This window comes from Camellia sinensis, chromosome 7 (genome assembly GCF_055761805.1).
Source record: "Camellia sinensis isolate YWXY chromosome 7, ASM5576180v1, whole genome shotgun sequence".
NCBI classification, from domain to species: Eukaryota; Viridiplantae; Streptophyta; class Magnoliopsida; order Ericales; family Theaceae; genus Camellia; species Camellia sinensis.
The window spans coordinates 125,356,346-125,376,851 of record NC_138967.1 but is presented as its reverse complement, the minus strand read 5'-3'; positions in this window follow the sequence as shown (position 1 = coordinate 125,376,851).

Here is a 20,506-nt window from a genome sequence, read left to right as displayed (position 1 = left end):
GTTCAATTTTCAATTCCACCACACAATCCTCCATTGTGCTCAAATTCCCACATTTCTTATCAATCTAACATCATATTATATGTTCCAAGAGATAATATAACAATATCGACTTACATGTATTCTCCACATATTAATTGTCATTTTCTACACTTTGTCTTTCCAAGACAAACCAACAATAAGCTATTCATAAAGCTTCAAAATCAACAATTCTCATTCCTCCATGAAATCCCTCATTTGATACAACTATAGAAATTTCTCCATCATTTATTCACATAACAATTTATCAAGCATAAATTTTACAATATCTCAACATTTTCTCAAAATTTCCAAATTCTAGGTTTCCACCAAAACTAGGTTTTTGTTCCATTTTGAAAAGATTTTTCCAAAACAACACCCACACTTTAGAACATAGCTCATCATACTGTCAAAAGTTTTGGGAAAAATAGAGAAAATCCACTTTTAATATCACTTATGGTTCATCAACCCAAAACCATGGTCCAAACATGTAAGAAATACTCCAAACAAGCATAGACTTGAAAAATATATATATATATAACTCTAAGAATGTCCCTACCTCAAAGCTTGGGAGATGAAGGAGATGAAAATCCTAAAACTCAACGTTGAAGAAAACTCAATTCAATCAGTGCAAATGTAGCCCTCGTCATTCTCTTCGATTTGGTATAAAAAGCCCTATCAAATTCTTGAAGATTTTTGCTAAATCTTAGAGAGAAGTTTGGATTTGGGTGTATTTGTAGAGAGAAGGAAGAGAAAAGATGAATATGTATATATATAGAGAGAGAGAAGTGAAAAAGTGTCTCAAACACGTTTTTGGCATCAGTTTTGAGAAAAATGGCTCAAAATTCAAGACAGATGAACCGAAATCCGCATGAGCGGAATCCGAAATCCGCTCGAGCGGATTTTGTGCCTCCACGGGTGGTTTTCTCCAAAGAAAACCCATAATTTTTCACTAAAATCCACTCCGCACGAGCGGTTTCTGCCCAAAAGACCCAGAAAACTCTTGTGTGATTCCACTCAAGCGGTTGCCAAGTCCGTACGAGCGGTTTTGCCAGCCAAATCCAAAAATTAATTTCGCATCCCAAAACAAGTTCCAACATCCAAAACTCAAAATTTTAACCCGGAAATGTTAAGAGAGGTTAAGTAAGAGAAGAAAAGAAATCTCAACGACCCAATATGATAATCAAAATGCCGAAAGTAAAACAAACTATCTTACTACCCAAAACCGATCAAGTCTAAGACCCGGGACATCACAGGAGTACTTGTCCTATCTTTCTCCTTCCCATCGACAGAGTCAAATTTGTAAGTCACTCATGTTTTCTCTTTTTTTCTTCTTTGTTTATCAGATTTTTCTTTCTTTCTTTTTATTTCTTAATCAGCTAATACTCCAGGAGAGCTTGGTGCTGCTAATATCCCTTACCCACTGCCTCCTTTGCTGGCTCAGACCTCTGGTAAAGCCAAGGACAAGACTCCCAAGGTCTATGCCAAGAAGCCTAAAAGAAGGAGGAATCCCTTGGATGACTCCTTCATGGATTTCTCTTTCAAAGCTTGTGATACAGACTCTGAGAGGAGGAAAACCAAGCAAAATCCTTCTCATTCTAAGGCACCAACTACCTCACAAAAGGCTAGCAAAACTGGCTCAGGCACAGAGGCTGACCAACTACCTCACCCTTGAAGAACAAAGATTTGTTCTTAAAGACCTGTCCTTAGCAGAGCAAGTCTATGAGGCTGCTCCCTCCTTAACAGCTCATAAGGATACTTCCAAGAAAACCCCGTCTTCTGATGAGGACAATGTTCCCATCATTTCCCTTCTTGCAAAGTCTGCCACGAAGGCCAAAATTCCTCAGGTCCATTTTTTCTCCTCCTTTCTCTCTTTTTCCCTTTTTATTTAGTTCACCACCTGAACTCCTTCCTCTCTTTTCTTTTCAGTTGAAGAGGAGAAAGCTACTGGTGACTGAGGATACCAGTAGTCCCTTTAGGGACTCTGCTCCTCCATCCTCACAAAGGGATGTATTCGTCCCTTCTATAGCAAAGATAGTTGCCAAGCTGCCACATTATGCTGCAACTGCTGTGCTTGTTCCTCCTCTGCAATCTGTTCCTCTTGGGGATGATGAGGTTAGAGCTTACCATTGCTCAAGCTCTGAATCTTCAAGTAGTGACAATGAAGCCCATAAACTTAATCAACAGAGGTTTCGTCGACAAGATGGTGCTTCCTCTTCAGTGGCTGGGACTGGGGCTGAAGCTGAAATGTAGAGCCCAGAAGGGCAAACACCCATGGCTGACGAATCATCCTGCCCCTTCTGAAATGGGGAGAAGAAGAAGAAGAAGAAGAAGAAGAAATTCCCCATATCAGCCCTGAGACTGACAATCCTCCCTTTGAGGCTAGGCCTGAAGATCCCTCTATTGATTCTCCAAGGCCAGCCTTTAATGTAACACCGGCCACTGCTTCTGAGGAACTTATGGCAGATTCTGTTGAGCTAACTCCTGAGCCAGCTCAAGCTTCTCAGACACCTGCCATTCCATTTTCTTCAGAGCATATCTTGCCACACTCAGGTGTGCTTCTTTATCATTTACTTGTCTCTTGCCTTTTCCCTTCATTTGTTTTTTCTTACTTTCCCCCTTTTATGTTGGGATGTGTGTAGCTGCTGGTTTTAAGACCATTCTTGAGCCTACTTCTGGGGCTCCTACTGAAACTTTTCCTGTCCAATCCACACTAGAACAACTCAATCATCCTAGTCCTAACCATCCTTCTGAAGGTATTTCCTACCTTATCTATGTCCTTGATACCATATGTTTCCTTCCCCTTTTCCATCGTCCACTCCATACTCAATTTATTTTCTGGTCTTGTCCTTTCAGGCCTTGCTATTGATGGCCATTCCCCTGGGGGTGGAGCAACCTCCATCTCCTCATCCGGTCACCGGTACTTCTCTTACTAGAGTGAGGGTAGCTCTCACCCCTGAAGTAGAGGTTCATACTTCCCAAGCCACCCCCTTTCGAGCCTTATCTTCCCCTCTTGTGGAGGTATCGCTGTTCTTCTCTTTTTTCTGATTTTCCTTTCATCTTAAATGTCCTAACCCCTTGTTGTTTTATATATATATATATATATAGGCTGGCATTTCTCCTATGGCCTCAACTCCTAACCTGCTTGAGCAAGCCAGTGCCATTCAGCTGTCAGTTGCCAGTACTAATGAGGAAAGATTTAGGCAACTCTTGTTTGAACAACAGGAAGTTGACCAGTTCTTTTTGCTACTGAGCCTCCCTTTTGAGGATCTTGCCCTCACCAGGGCTAAAGAACTTCTTGGCGAGTTTCAGAGCTTTGTGCCATTTGCAAAAAGGCTCTTAGATCCTAATCAATTCTACATCTTTCAAGACTTCATGGGCCTGCTTCCTCAACACATTTCCTCCATGGCACAGTTAGAAGCTGAGACTGAGGCTGCTAATGCTAGGATGGCCTCTGTGATGCAAGTCTCTTATACTCTGGGCAGTGCCTCTGCCAGAACCCAAGCCATTTCTAGGGCCAATGCCTCTATTGATGAGAGGAAGGCTGCTATTTTGGCTCAAATTCTACAGCTCCAGGAAGAACTGGCCGTAACTGAGGTTCAATAGGCTGCTCTGATGGAAGAACAAAGCCATATCAATCAACAAATGAACCAGCTCTTGGCTCAGGATGGCCCAGTTGCCCTCAAGGATGCTCAAGGGAACCTTTTCCAGGTTAAGGCAAAAACGAGAGCCATCTTGTCTTCCTGGGCCAGCTTTGTAACTGCCCTGCAGAGGGATTAAGACCCTTTCTATTTTCTTTTTCTTTTTCTTTCTTTCTTTCTTTTTTTCTTATTTATTTATTTTAAAGACTAGATGGTGATATGTACATGAACCCACTTTAATATTATTAATGAAATCATTCTGTATTTTACCCATGCTTGATACTTTCCCATATGGTTGGATAATATTTCTTTATGTACTTTCTATTTATAATTCTTCTGTGTGGGACTTCTTCTATAGATGCTAGATGATAGGCTCCTCCATTGAGGACCTTGTAAATCTTGAATGGCCCTTCCCAATTTGGAGACCACTTTCCAAAATTTGGATCTTTGATTCCCAAGGGTAGTATGGTTTTCCGTACTAAATCTCCTTCTGAAAATACTTTGGTCTTCACTCTTTTATTATAAGCTCTTTCAACTTTTCTTTTCTGAGTTAAGAGATGCTTGTAGGCCATAACTCTTCTTTCTTCCAGATCTTGTAACTCCATCATCATGGCCTCAGCATACTCATCGACAGGGATGTCATAGTGCAAGGCCACTCTACTGGACTGGACTGGACGGTTACTTCTAAGGGCAATACTGCATCATGGCCATACACTAATTCATAGGGGTAGTCCCAATACTATTTTTCTTGGAGTTGCTACAAGCCCATAATTCATTGGATAATAAATTATGCCACTCTCTAGGGTTCTCTTTAACCATCTTTTCTGACGTATTTTTTATTATTTTGTTGGTGGACTCAGCTGAGCATAATAAGGTGATGAATTGAGGACTTGAATGCCATATTCTTTGGCGAACTCCTTTATTTCATCCCTATTAAACATGGTAGCCTGATCCACTGTGATCGATTGTGGTAACCCAAACCTATGTGTTATGTATTTTTTCACAAAATCAATCACATGGCTTTGGGTCACCATTCTTAGTAGCACTGCGTCTACCCACTTGGTGAAGTAATCCATAGCCACTAAGAGGTAAGAATGCTGCTTGGAGGAAGGGGGGAAAATTTGCCCAATCAAGTTCATTGCCCGTTCTCCGAAAGGCCAGGGTTTTACCACAAAATATAACACAACTGCTGGCACCCTCTGCAAACTGTCATGTTTCTGGCATGCTTGACACCCCTTGGCATAAGCTATGCAGTCTTTTCTCACTGTTGGCCAAAAATACCCATACCTACTGACCATCCGCCTCATCTTCTCTCCAGTTTGATGAGCACCACATATGCCCTCATGCACTTCGGCCATTGCCTTCATCTGCGCATCCTGGCCTATGCATAGTAATGTCATGCCATCATGGGCCCTTCTAAACAAATCATTTCCCATGATGACATAATTCAAGGCCTGATACTTAACTTGTCTACCAACCTTTTCTCCAGGATTCCTTAAATATCTAATCAAAGGGTATATCCAATCCCCCTCTGCCACTTCTAAGTGCATTATTGGCAATAAATTTTGCTGTCGATCCTGTAATTTGGAGAAACTTCTCCTCTAAATTCTAATTATTCTTTCTTGGCTTCCCTTTGGAATTCTCAATCTTGAAGCTACCTGGGCCATTTCGCTGGCCTGCCTATTTTCTATTCGAAACATATGCTGAAAAATAACATGGCTGAAACAACTTATCAGCCATCTGACCTCAGCCAGATATTCTTCTTGGGCTTTGTTAGCACACCTATACTCCCCCTTAATTTGCTTAATGACCAGTTGTGAATCCCCAAATACTTGCAGGCTAGTGATTCTGAGTTCTATGGCTAGTTCTAGATCTATGATCAAGGCTTCATATTCAACCTGATTATTTGATGTGATGAACTGTTCATCTAATTGGTATGAAAACTGATGAACTTGGCCACTAGGTGCTGCGAACACAACACCAGCTCCAACACCTTCTTCTGTTTTAGAGCTGTCAAACATTAGCCTCCAGGGGGTATTTTCTGCATAGTTTACTTCAAACAAATCCTCATCAGTGCAAGATCTAGGGTGCTCAGCTAAAAAATCAACCAAGGCTTGGCCTTTAGCAGCCTTTTGGGGAACATATTTGAAGCAATATTCTATTAGAGCCAGCAACCACTTACCTTATCTCCCCCTCATAATAGGCTTAGACAGCATGTACTTAATCACATCAATCTGGGCTACCACCCATACTTCGGAAGGTAACATGTAATGCCTTAGCTTGATGGCAGCAAAATATAAAGCCAAACACAGTTTTTCTACTGAACTCTATCTGGTTTCTACATCATTTAACCTTTTGCTAAGATAATAGATGGCCTGCTCATGGCTATTCTCATTATCCCAAGCTAATTGGCACCCAATGGACCCTTCACATGCTGAAATATATGACTTTAGTGGCTTCCTTTGATGGGGGCTTTAGGACTGGTGGATTCATTAAGTATTTCTTAATTAAATCAAAAGCCTCATGCTGAGGCTTTCCCCAGGTAAAGTCTATATCTACTTTGGCTTTTACCAAAGGTGAAAAAGCTGAGTTTTCCCAGCCAAGTTGGCTATGAACCTCCTCAGGAAATTCACCTTCCCTAGAAAGCTCTGCATTTCTTTTTTGTTGGCTGGCGATGGTACTGTTAGTATAGCTTTGGCCTTATTTGTGTCCACCTCAATACCCTTTTGATAAATTAGGAAGCCTAAAAAATTTCCAACAAGCACCCAAATGCACACTTCAAAGGGGTCATTTTCAACTTATAAGACCTCATCCTTTGAAAAGTCTGTTGAAGGTGGTCTAAATGTTCATCAAAACTTTTTGACTTGAAGGCCACATCATCTATATAGACTTTTAAAAATTTTCCAATTAGATCATGGAAGATTAAATTCATGGCCCTAATAGGTAGCAACTACATTTTTTGGGCCAAATGGCATAACAACCCACTCAAATGTGCCCACAGCCCTAGGACACTTGAAAGCTGTTTTGTGGGTGTCTTCTGGGCTGATAAATATCTGATTATACCCAGCATGTCCATCCATGAAAGATAAGATTTTATGCTTGGCTGTTGAATCAACCAACAGATTAGCCACATGCATTGGGTACTCATCTTTGGGAGTTGCAGTATTCAAGTTCCTGAAGTCTATGCAGACTCTAAATTTGCCATTCTTTTTCATGACAAGAACCACATTTGACAGCCACTCTACATACCTGGTAGTCCTTATGAACCCTGCTTTAAGCAGCCTTTCAATTTCTTCTTTAACTAACAGCCCTACCTCATTAGTCATTCTTCTTGGAGGCGACTTATGGAGAATATGATTACTTTGTGTTCGGAGCTTATACTCAACTAATGATCTGTCTAAACCAGGCATTTCATCATAATTCCATGCAAAACAATCCATATAATCAGGAAGAAAGCCAACTAGCTTTTCCTTGTATTTATTAGATAATTTTGCATTGACAAAAATGGGCCTCTTATAGGCTTCATCCCCTAAGTTAAACTCCTTTAAGGGATCCTGTACATCAGCTCTAAGATCATCTAACTTAGCAGGTGCTGCCTGCAAATGTTCCAACTGGACTTCTCTATAACTAAGAGGGCTTTTGTCAATCACACATTCAACCCATGAACATAAAGGTAAAATTCTAGGGCTGACCTTATTTGCAAAAAAGAAACAAAACAATCTAAAGAAAGTAGACCTAACTATACCAATGTCCTCATCAACCACTGTATTCATCATTCAACCATCTTGTTCAGCCATCAATTCAATGATTGGTTCACCCTGTCTCTTTTGCATCAGGCTGGGTTTGGCCAAGTCTTGGCCAATCTGTCGAAATCCCTTGTCTATGTAGGTTTGAAACTCTTCAGGAGTAATGCCCCTTCCTTGTGTCTTTAGCTCTTCAGAAACCACCTCCACTGGTCCCAGGCTTTCTTCATATAGTGCTGCCTCAATCTATGAAGCATGGACACTTCAAAAATGGTGCCGTGGCAGTGTCCGACAAGCGGACACGCGGGGGACACGGCGACACGTACGGGACACGCCAGATGGCGTGTCCCTTTAATTTAATGATTTTTTTGGAAGGGGACACGGCAGGGACACGGCAGGGACACGGCGGGGACACGCGTGTCCATATCTGGACACGCCAAGGGACACGGAGGGGCTCTTTTTTAAATTTTCTCTATTTATTTGAGGGCAAAGTATAATATTTAAAAAGTGTAAAAAAAAAAAAACTAACGGGCAAAGCCCTAATCGAACAACTAAGGAGGTAAAAGAGTAAAATCAGACCTGCTAAGCCCTCCTCTCTCTCAGTCGAAGTCGAAGCCCTCCTCTCTCTCAGTCGAAGCCCTCTGAAGTCGATCGAAGCTCTCTCTCTCAGTCGCAGCCCTCCGAAGTCGATCGTAGACCTTCGATCCAGTCGTTTGTGTCTCTGTTACAGTCGATCCAGCGTCTTCGACCTTCGATCTACTCGTCTTTGAAGGTAAGCCCCTCTTTCGCCTGTCTCTTTCTCTTTCGCTCTCTCTCTCTCTCTCTCTCTCTCTCCGCTCTGCTTTCAGTTCGACTGAACTGTCTCTTTATTTTTATTTTTATTTATTTATTATTTTTTCTATACGTTTGATCCAGACTTTTTTGTTTTTATTTTTATTTTTATTTTTATTTGTTTATACGTTTACATATATAAGACCTTCTTTTTTTTTTTAATTATATGTAAAAAAAACTGTATTTAAAACTGTAAGACTTTTATGCGTATATATTAAAAACTGTAAAAAAAACTTTTTTTTTTGGTAAGACTTTTATCTATATATATATAAAACTGTATTTAAAAAAAAATAATTATAGGTTTATATATATATACCGTATGTAAACTCTTTTTTTTTATTTTTTATTTTTTATTTTTTATCCTTCTAATGTTAATGTTAATTTATAGGAAAAATGTCTTGTTCAAATTCTGCCAATAACACACAATCTGTCTTTGATGCTGAAGATGATAAGCCACTGTGGAAATATGTGACTAGATTAGAAAAATCTGGTGCAAGAGGGGGAAATTATACTTTTCAATGTAACTTTTGTCGGGTTACACGTAAAGGTTCATACACTAGGGTAAAAGCCCATTTGATGCAAATTAAAAATCAGGGGATTGAAGTGTGTCCAAAAGTAACAAGCAAGGATAAAGCTGATTTTGAGAGAGTAATTGCAGAAGCAGAGTTGAAATTGAAAAACTCTAGGTTGAAGAAAGTCCCATTGCCTCCTCCTAGTTCAAGTGCATCATTAGGTTTATGTTTTAATGAACCAGAGGAGATGTATGGATCAAAAAGGAAGAGGTCAACTGCCATAGGGAGTGGAAGTAGTGGTAACCCTGTTCTGAAAGCATTTAACATTGGGGCTCGAGAACGACTAAATAGTGAGATAGTTAGAATGTTTTATTCAGCAGGCTTGCCATTTCATTTGGCAAGAAATCCTTACTATGTTAGTGCATTTACTTTTGCTGCAAATGACAACATACAAGGATATGTACCACCTGAGTATAATATGTTGAGAACTACATTGCTTCAAAAAGAAAGGACAAACATTGATAGGTTGTTAGACCCTATTCGAGGCACATGGAGCGAGAAGGGTGTGAGTATAGTCAGTGATGGATGGAGTGATTCCCAACGAAGGCCATTAATAAATTTTATGGCTGTTACTGGAGGTGGGCCTATGTTTCTTCAAGCAGTTGATTGTTCAGGGGAAACAAAAGACAAGTATTTTATTTCAAACTTGATGAAGGAAGTAATTATGGAGGTTGGGCCTAAAAATGTGGTTCAAGTCATTACAGATAATGCCGCAAATTGCAAGGCGGCGGGGCACCTAATTGAAGCACAATTTCCTCACATCTTTTGGACTCCTTGTGTTGTGCACACCCTCAATCTTGCCTTGAAGAATATTTGTGCTGCCAAGAATGTGGAAAATAATTCAGTTGCATTTGAAGAGTGTAATTAGATTAGTGAGATTGTGGGTGATGTGATGATGATCAAGAATTTTATTTGTAATCATTCCATGAGGTTGGCAATGTATAATGAGTTTGTGAGTTTGAAGCTTCTTTCAGTTGCCGAGACACGTTTTGCTTCTTCCATTGTCATGCTTAAGAGGGTCAAATTGATAAAGCAAGGTCTCCAAACAATGGTAATCAGTGACAAATGGAGTTGTTATAGGGATGATGATATTGGTAAGGCCAAGTTTGTGAAGGATAAGTTGTTGGATGACTTTTGGTGGGATCAAGTCAACTACATACTTTCCTTTACTGCTCCTATTTATGACATGATTAGAGTGTGTGACACCGATAGACCTTCTCTTCACTTAGTGTATGACATGTGGGATACAATGATAGAAAAAGTGAAGCTGGTGATATATAAGCATGAAGGAAAGCGACTAGAAGACGAGTCTACATTCTATAATGTAGTATATCAGATTCTTGTAGACCGGTGGAACAAGAACAACACACCACTTCATTGCTTGACACACTCATTGAATCCAGGGTGATTACAACACAATTTGCTATTTTTATTAATTTAAGTTTAATATTATTTTTTCACATTTATAATGAGTAGTATTTTTTTTTTCATTTTAGGTATTATAGTGATGTGTGGCTTCATGAGGATCCAACCCGAATTCCCCCACATAGGGATGAGGAGGTTTGTCTTGAGAGAAAAAAGTGCTTGAAAAGGTTTTTGATGATCCAATGGAGCGCACTAAAGCAAATTTGGAGTATGCTAAGTTCTCAACAAAAGAGGGGCCATTTGCTGACATTGATTCCATTGGAGATAGATGTGATATGGATCCTCATAGTTGGTGGGTTGTTCATGGTGCATCTGCACCCACTCTTCAATGTTTGGCTTTAAGGCTACTTGTGCAACCTTCTTCTTCATCATGTGCTGAGAGGAATTGGAGTATATACTCTTTTATCCATTCAATGAGAAGAAACAAGATGACACCCCAACGTGCAGAGGACTTGGTTTTTGTTCATAGCAACCTCCGTCTTTTATCAAGGAGAACCCCACAATACCTTGAAGGAGAGACCAAGTTATGGGATATTGCGGGCGACATATTTGATTCATTTGATGATGTTGGAATGCTTGAGGTTGCAAATCTATCACTTGATGAACTTGAGATGGAGGTTGTGTTGTTTACCGATGATGGAAGTGCAAACGAAGAAAAAGGTGGTGATGCTAATGATGATGAAGACGTGCAAGAAATTGGATCTACTTAAAGTTTTGAAATGCCTACTTCTTTTCTTTTCTTTTTTTTTTCCTTCTTCTTTGCCTCTTATTTAGTGCTTTTGTGACAGATATTGTTGAATGTTGGATGTTTTCCCCTTATATTTATTTCAAGATGTTGGATGTTGGATGTTGAACCTTTTGCCTCTCTTATAGTTATTGAATTAATGGTTACTATGTTAGTGTTTGTTAATTTACATAACACATACAAATATATATATTAAAAAAAAAAAAATTCACCGTGTCCCCCGCCGTGTCCGTGTCCCCCTTTTTTGGAAATTGCCGTGTCCTGTGTCCGTATCCGTGTTCGTGTCCGTGTCCGTGTCCGTGCTTCATAGGCCTCAATGTTATGAACATCTACTATGAAGGGATTAGTATCAACCCAGTAAACCTCCATGCCATCATGTGGCTTGCTCCCTTCTTGGCAGGTTAGGAAGATGAGGGCTTGATGTAATGAGGATGCTACACCCCCATTCAGATGGATCTAGTCTCTTCCCAGCAACAAATTATAGGTGGAATCGACCACGAAGAAAGTTACGCCCATGGCCCTTGCTCCAATTTGCAATTTCAAGACTATTACGCCTTTGGCCTCGGACAAGCCTCCTGCAAAGTTACTAATTGAGATGTTAGTAGGTGTCAAATCATCCACTGTTTTTCCTAACATCCTTCGAGTGTTAGAAGGAAGGATGTTAATGATGGCCCTATTATTGACCAAAACCCTATCAACAGGCACTCTATCTAGGTGTACTTGCACATGTAGAGGTTTCAGATGCTTAATCAATTCCTCCCTAGGCTTTTGCAGCACTACTTGGTCTCCATTGATAGACTTGACTTCTTCGATTGACCTTGTCGTTTTGGCCTTCGTTTCTGCTATCTGGGCCACTTCTTCTGTGAAGTCTTTCACATCACCAAGTTTGTTGGTTGGTTTGGCCTGAAAACTCTTATGAATGGCCATCACCACATTACAATCCGTGAGGGGAAAACTACCAAACTGGATGGCCATTTTCTCTCCAAAATCCCTAGGACTCTCTGACTTAACCTCGTCTTTTTCCATGTCGACAGGCCTTGTCATCTTGACCTCTGTGACCACCTCTTGGCTACCCTTCATGGCCTTATAGTCAACTTGTAATTCCTTCTCTAATTCTCTAATTCTCTATCTGAGCAAAGCCTCCTCCGTGGTGGGTATGGGTTCCTCACATGCCATCAACAACTTGGGAACTTCCTTGATGCCGTTCCTTGGTGTTAATACTACCGCATTTTTTGGTGCATAGGTTTCATTATCCCTCTTTTCTCTGGACCAAGTTAGGTTCTGTGCCCTTGGTGGTTTCAAGCCCTGGTTCTCCAATCTGGACATCATTGCATGGAACTTCCTCTGCTCCCTTCTTTTTTGTGTTCTGGTTTCAACCATAGGTCTCCAACCTCCCCTGGGAAACTTTGGATGCACTACCCCCTGTGAACCAAAATGCGGTGGCACAGGGGACCTGATCATTTTGGGCTGCTCCAGCCCTGACTCCCTATTTTGCATGTGTTCTACTGGGCCACTGTATGGCCTGGCAGCCATATAGCGATCCCGGTTTTACCCTTGTTGTATAGTGGTCCGGTCTTGTGTCCGTGGGTGATAGTAATTGATTATTGTCTTATTAACATCCGTTACTACTTTGTATTTGAGTTATAAGATGTGTTGGGCAGGTTTATTACAGGTTGGTTGTGTTTGGGAGCCTAGTGTTGCTGCCCAGATTTTTGGACCTTCGCTCGAGCGAGTAGTTGGTCGCTCGAGCGAGAGTTGAGTTCGTGTCTGGTGGATCGAGCCAGAGTGGCTTCGCTCGAGCGAGCGATTGCGTCTGGCTCTGGACCTGAGAGTTGCATTTCGTGGCTCGAGCGAGCTTTCTTCGCTCGAGCGGTCTGGTTTGTTCTTCGCTCGAGCGAGCGGTCTGTCGCTCGAGCGTGCTTCTGGTTGCAGACCTGAGGGTTTGAGTTGTTGGCTCGAGCGAGTATTCTTTCGCTCGAGCGCACTTCTGAGTTTTCTGCTCGAGCGAGAACTTCTTGGCTCGAGCGAGAGTTTTCTGTGTCTGGTCGCTCGAGCGACAAAGTCTTCGCTCGAGCGAGCGTGTTTTATATCAGCGGACAGTAGCGTTTTTGAACATCAGTTTTTCACATTCTTTTTCTTTCAAACCCTAGATCCGAGACTCTCTCTCTCTAAACTTACACTCTCTCTAAGATTTGATCTCCCTAGAGTGTGAATCTAGCTTAGGGCCTTTGTTAAAAAGATAGAGGGCGTTGAGAGTTTCGATTTAATCTGAAAAAGTTTGGATTTGGAGCACGTTGATCTTCGAGTCTTCATCTCCTTTTTGGCTCAAACTTCGAGGTAGGGATATCCTACTCCTCTCTATGGATTTTGTCTCTAAATTTTAGTATTTTGAGATGTTGGGGTTGGTTTGGTAATTTTGTGAAAGTTCGGGGCTTTTGTGTAATTTTACAAAAGTTGGGGTCTTATTTATAATAAACCTGGATGCATGTTCGGCATAGAGAAATGGAATAAATGTTGAATCATTGATGAAAATGGAACCTAAGGGTTGAAATGTCAATTGGGGAAAATGGCCTAATTACATTGTTTGATTAATTGGGATAATTAATTGTGATAAATGAGGGAATGAAATGTTGATTGAATATCCATTTGTGCATTTATTTTCTGTTTAGAAATAACTGCTTTGGGCTATCGGTGGAGGATAGTCGTGATTGTTGTAGACAATGCATGATGATTAGGCAAACGAAAACTAATCAATGGAACGTGTCATGGAATTTGACGGTTGATAGAATACATTAACTGTATGTACCGTGTGATTGTATATAGAACCAATGTGTTTGTATACGTTATGTGTAGAGGAGGAGATGGGGGATGTACTCTGCGGTTTAGGGAAAGATGGGGGATGTACCTCTAAACCGGATAGTGTTGGGAGAAGATAGGGGATGAACTCCGTAGATACAGCTCATATGTTTGTCTAGAGAAGTGAAGATAGAGCTCATGTGCTTATCTTTTGTGAAGTGTGGATACAGCTTATATGCTTATCTGTGAATATGGGATATAGTTGTTATGTATATCTGTTGAAATGATGATAGAGCTAGTATGCTTATCTGCTAAAAAGGGGAAAATGAAATGTAACTTGGACTCACAAGTCGTATGACATAAAATGTGATTTATGTGGTTGTATCAGTGTTAGCCATCTATCAATTGCTAATCTTTTAGTCATGGTTCATGGTTGGTTTAGTGTATTTCTACTGGGCTGTGGCTCACCCTATATGGGAATATCATTTTCAGGTACAGGTAGCATGCCACCTCCAAGGACATAGCTTGGGATTCTAGAGGCGGACATACTTTTGTCGTTTTATTTTGATGTATTACATGTAAATTCAAGCCAAGGGCCTAATGTGTAAACGAGTTAGTACTCTTTTGTTGTAACCAAGTGTTAACTTGGAAAGCTGTAAGCCCGTAGGGCATTTTGCTTTTGTTGTTAACATGTAATACTTTTTGTAATGAAACTCTGATAAATGAAAAAATGTGGAACTTTATATATGGATGCATGTCTCTATTGGTGGGTTTAATGTTGTTATTTTGAGGGCGTGACAACTTGGTATCAGAGCTTACCGGGTTTGAATACTTTGGGTACGTGGGAAGTGATTAGTATCACAATGGGTTTGTCTCGCTTGATAGAGACTTAGGTGAAGTGTCACATGCTATGTGTTTAAATTGATAACATGCTTATGTGTTTATTTGGGTATGGGATTTGATTTCTAGGATGTTGATTGGATCCTTGGGTTTCTGGGAGTCTTGTTGGAAAGGCACTTGATCAATACTGTTTCTAATCGGAACTCTAGTAACGCCTCGGGACTATCATTATCCGGAAATGAAATTCGTAAGTGCTTATGTGTTGATGTGCTTACGTGGAATGAATTACAGTTGTCCATGCACTAGGACGTGAGTGTTTAGTTTCGGCATAATTGTGAATGTGCTAACGTTCTGTGTTACCTTTATTAGGATGTCAGGACGAGGAAGGGGTGCTAGGCGTGGTAAACCTGCGAGGCAGGAAGTACCGTTACCGGAGGAGGTTCCGGCAGTGCAGGAGGGTGTTGGCCAGGCCAATGTGGCCGAGCCAGCGGGTCAGCAGGCCATGGGTGCCTTGGCCCGAGAGATAGCAGGGGCTTTGGGTATTCTCAGAGCGGGGAATCAGGCAGTTGAGGCAGGGCCTTCTTTCTTAAAGAGGGAGTTTTTCCGGTCTAATCCGGAGGAGTTTGTCGGGGATCCGAAGGAGCCACTGAAGGCTGACGAGTGGCTGGAACAAATGAGTAAGACGTTCGAGATGCTTGGCATCGAGGACGGAGCACTGAAAGTGACCTTGGCATCCTTCCAACTGAAGGGAGATGCGGGTCAATGGTGGAAGTACGAGAAGGCTCGTGTTGGTGGTGCCTGGGAGGCGTTTGTTAATGCTTTTCAGGAGAGGTTTTTGTCTGCAGCAGCTAGGGAGAAGCTGAGGGATCAGTTCAGCTGGCTTAAACAGCAGGGCTTGTCAGTGGCCGAGTTTGAGGCTACTTTTACCAGTCTGTCCAGGTTTGCACCAGAACTGGTGGCGTCCGAGGAACGCCGTTGCTATGAGTTTGAGCGGAAATTGGGGCGGGGCCTTAAGTTGAGAGTTGGTGGGTCTTATATCCGGGAGTATAGACACCTAGTAGATGCTGCTGCTCATATGGAAATTATGATACAGGAAGAGGAGGAAGAACAGAGGGGCTCCAAGAGGAGCCAGGATGGTCAGAATGATGGCAGGAGGCAGAGGGGTTATAACCCTCAGCAGCCTCAGGGTGCAGTTTCTAGATCGACCTTTCTAGTGCCGAGTGCAGGCTCGGGGAGAGGCAATCAGGGGGAGTTTGCTTGTTACAAGTGTGGCCAGTTGGGTCACAAGGTTTCAGTTTGCCCGCAGAAGGGTGGGGGTCAGAGGGCTGTTTCTTCTTCAGCTAGACCGCAGAGTCAGAGTTTGGGCAGGGGGAAGCCCTTGTCTTGTTATCAGTGTGGACAGCCTGGGCACCTGAAGAGGTTTTGCCCGCAGTTGAGTGTCACTTCGGGAGCGTCTGATTCTAGGCAGACGCAGGGTTTTCAGCCAGCTCAGTCTGTGCAGGCCTCGAGGGCCAATCCAGGAGCTTCGTCATCCCAGTCTGTGCAACAGTCTTTTGCTCCTAGAGGTGAGCACGTAGATCAGGGGCCTGCAGGGCGCGTGTATGCTGTTACCGCGCAGGATTTAATACCGGCTCCATCGGTAGTGAGAGGTACTTTTCTGTTTTGCAACTCGGTTGCCAGTGTGTTGATTGACACGGGTGCATCTCATTCCTTTGTATCTGCTGCATTTGCATCTGTTTTAGAATTGGAGTTGGCACAGTTAGCATCTCCGATTTGTGTGGTATCGCCTTTGGGTGGTGAGTTGATCTTGAAACAAGGTGTTAGAGGCTGTGATATAGAGGTCGCCGACTATAGGCTTCCTTTTTCGTTTGTTGTTATGCCCATGAAGGGCTTTGATGTTATTTTGGGTATGGACTGATTATCGTCATACCGGGCTGTTATTGATTGCTACCGCCAGAGGGTCACAGTTTGTACCTTGAGCGGGGAATGTTTCCATTTCTTGGGAGACCGGGTTGGTTGTGTGTTGCCACCGGGGTATGATTCGCGAGGGCGAAGTGAGCTTAGTGGTCTACTTGCTAGCTTTGAGAGTGATGAGTGTGGTGAGACCCAACTTGTGTTGCCGAGGGTGGTTTGTGAGTATTCGAATGTCTTTCCCGAAGACCTTGTTAGTTTGCCGCCTCACCGAGAGATAGAGTTCTCTATTGATTTAGTGCCTGGCACGGCGCCGATTTCTATGGCACCTTACCGTTTTGCTCCAGCAGAGTTGGTTGAGTTGAAAGTTCAGCTCCAGGAATTGCTAGATAAGGGTTTTGTACGCCCTAGTGTTTCACTGTGGGGAGCACCGGCCCTCTTTGCTAAAAAGAAAGATGGTGCCTTGAGATTGTGTATAGACTACCGGAAGTTGAATCGGGCTACGGTTAAGAATAAGTACCCTATGCCCCGTATAGATGATTTGTTTGACCAGTTGAAGGGTTCCCATTGTTTCTCTAAGATAGACTTGAGATCGGGTTACCACCAGTTGAGGGTCAGGGAGGAGGATATTCCTAAGACGGCATTCCGTACGTGGTATGGCCATTACGAGTTTTTGGTGATGCCATTCGGACTTACCAATGCACCGGCAGTCTTTATGGACTTGATGAACCGGATCTTCCGGGAATTCTTGGATCGGTTTGTAGTCGTTTTTGTGGACGACATCCTTATCTATTCGCCTTCTGAGGAGGAGCACGAGGCGCACTTGAGAGTGGTGCTTGAGTTACTTAGAGCCCATAGGCTGTATGCCAAGTTTGGGAAGTGTGAGTTCTGGCTGGAAGAAGTCAAATTCTTAGGCCATGTGGTATCCGGGGAAGGGGTGTGTGTTGATACATCCAAAGTTGAGGCAGTGCAAGATTGGGCGCAGCCTAAGAGTGTGTTTGAGATCCGCAGTTTTCTGGGATTAGCTGGGTATTACCGTCAGTTTGTGAAAGATTTTTCCAGGTTAGCTTCGTCGTTGACTAGGCTGACTCGGAAGGGAGTCAAGTTTGTGTGGAGTGAGACTTGTGAAAAGTCGTTCCAAGAGCTGAAAGTTAGATTGACCACCGCTCCGGTGTTGATTATTCCGGAGAGAGGGTTGGGTTATGCGGTTTATTGTGATGCCTCACGAGAGGGTTTGGGTTGTGTGTTGATGCAAGAGGGGAAAGTGGTAGCTTATGGCTCACGTCAGTTGAAAATACACGAGAAGAATTACCCCACACACAACCTAGAGTTAGCAGCAGTGATCTTTGCCTTGAAAATTTGGAGGCACTACCTTTATGGTGAGAGGTTCGAGGTATTCTCAGACCACAAGAGTTTGAAGTATCTGTTTACACAAAAAGACTTGAATTTGAGGCAGAGGAGATGGATGGAGTTCATTGAGGACTATGATTTTGAGTTACACTATCACCCGGGAAAGGCCAATGTTGTGGCCGATGCCCTTAGTAGGAAATCCATTAGTGATGTAGCTAGTATAGCCATCCGGGAATGGGAGATGTTGGGAGCACTTGGCGAGTTTGATTTGCTACCGGGCAAATCTGTTGAGGCTGCGGCCTTGTTTTCCGTTGTTGCACAGCCTACACTTGTGACTAGAGTGTTAGAGGCACAGAGAGGTGACCTTGAGGTAGAATCCCTCCGAGAGAAGATCTCCAGTGGAAAAATCGAGAAGGGCTTGACGGTGTATCCCGACCTGAGTATGAGATACCGAGACCGTTTGTTTGTGCCGGAGTCTTGCCGAGAGGAAGTACTCCGAGAGTTTCACCATTCGCGCCTTGCGGTGCATCCGGGGGGTACTAAGATGTATCGGGATTTGGGTCGCCAGTTTTGGTAGCGGGGTATGAAAAGAGATGTGGCTGTTTTCGTATCGAAGTGCCTTACTTGTCAGCAAGTGAAGGCCGAGCATTAGAGGCCAGCGGGTTTGTTGCAACCCCTGCCTATTGCCGAGTGGAAGTGGGAGCATGTCACTATGGACTTCGTTGTAGGTCTTCCGAGGACTCAGCGGGGTAGTGACGCTATTTGGGTGGTTGTAGACCGGTTGACTAAGTCAGCGCACTTTATTCCTATGCGCGTGAGAAACTCGGTGGATCATCTTGCCGACTTGTATATTCGGGACATAGTGAGATTGCACGGGGTCCCAGTGACGATCGTCTCAGATAGAGATCCTCGTTTTACTGCTAGGTTGTGGCAAAGTTTGCAGAGTGCTTTGGGCACCAAGTTGACCTTTAGTACGGCCTATCATCCTCAGACTGACGGGCAGTCCGAGCGTACTATTCAGATCCTCGAGGATATGCTTCGGGGTTGTGTCCTGGACTTTAGTGGGACGTGGGAAAGGCACTTACCCTTGGTAGAGTTTGCCTACAACAACAGTTTTCAGTCGAGTCTCGGTATGGCACCGTTTGAGGCCTTGTATGGCCGACCGTGTAGGTCTCCAGTGTGTTGGGCCGAGGTGGGTGATACACCTTTGTTGGGTCCGGAGTTGGTTAGGGAGACGACGGAGAAAGTTGAGCTTATCCGTAGGAGGCTTGTTACAGCCCAGAGTCGTCAGAAATCTTATGCTGACCGTAGGAGGAGGCCTTTGGCGTTTGAGGTAGGTGATCATGTCTTTCTGAAGATATCACCTAGGTGAGGCTTGATGAGGTTTGGGAAGAGCGGGAAGTTATCCCCTCGGTTTATTGGGCCTTTTGAGATCCTTGAAAGGATTGGCGAAGTTGCTTATCGTTTAGCTTTACCACCGCAGTTGTCCGGAGTTCATGACGTGTTTCATGTGAGTATGCTTCGGAAGTACGAGCCAGATCCATCACATGTATTGGATTGGACCGATTTAGAGGTAGGTGAGGATACCTCGTATGAGGAGAGGCCGGTTCGGGTCTTGGATAGGCGGGATCAGGTCCTGCGTGGCAAGACCATTCCTTTGGTGAAAGTCTTGTGGAAACATCACGGAGTGGAGGAAGCCACTTGGGAGCGTGAGTTGGAAGTCCGTGAGAAATATCCGGACTTGTTTGTTGATATGTAATCTTGTATTTAAATGTTGAACTATTGTTGAACTTAAGAGCTTTTATATATGTCTTAAGTTGTGAAACATTGAAAATGTTTTGGTTTATGGGAAGTATGTTTTGGAACTTGCCTCACATGGAAGTTGAATGTAACGCTATATATGTTGAATATATTGTTGAAATTGAAACGATAATGCGTAATGTTGATGCATGTTGAAAATACATATGTTGTTTACATATTGTGAAATGCCTCTTGTTAAAGGGATGGAATGACCGGTAATGGGTCGAATTGTTGAATGTTAAAATGTAACATTGTCTAAAATGGAGGAAAATCTGTTTTTTTTGAAAACTGTGCTTAATTTCGGGGACGAAATTCTTTAAAGGGGGAAGGTTATAGCGATCCCGGTTTTACCCTTGTTGTACAGTGGTCCGGTCTTGTGTCCGTGGGTGATAGTAATTGATTATTGTCTTATTTACATTCGTTACTACTTTGTATTTGAGTTATAAGATGTGTTGGACAGGTTTATTACAGGTTGGTTGTGTTTGGGAGCCTAGTGTTGCTGCCCAGATTTTTGGACCTTCGCTCGAGCGAGTAGTTGGTCGCTCGAGCGAGAGTTGAGTTCGTGTCTGGTGGATCGAGCCAGAGTGGCTTCGCTCGAGCGAGCGATTGCGTCTGGCTCTGGACCTGAGAGTTGCATTTCGTGGCTCGAGCGAGCTTTCTTCGCTCGAGCGGTCTGGTTTGTTCTTCGCTCGAGCGAGCGGTCTGTCGCTCGAGCGTGCTTCTGGTTGCAGACCTGAGGGTTTGAGTTGTTGGCTCGAGCGAGTATTCTTTCGCTCGAGCGCACTTCTGAGTTTTCAGCTCGAGCGAGAACTTCTTGGCTCGAGTGAGAGTTTTCTG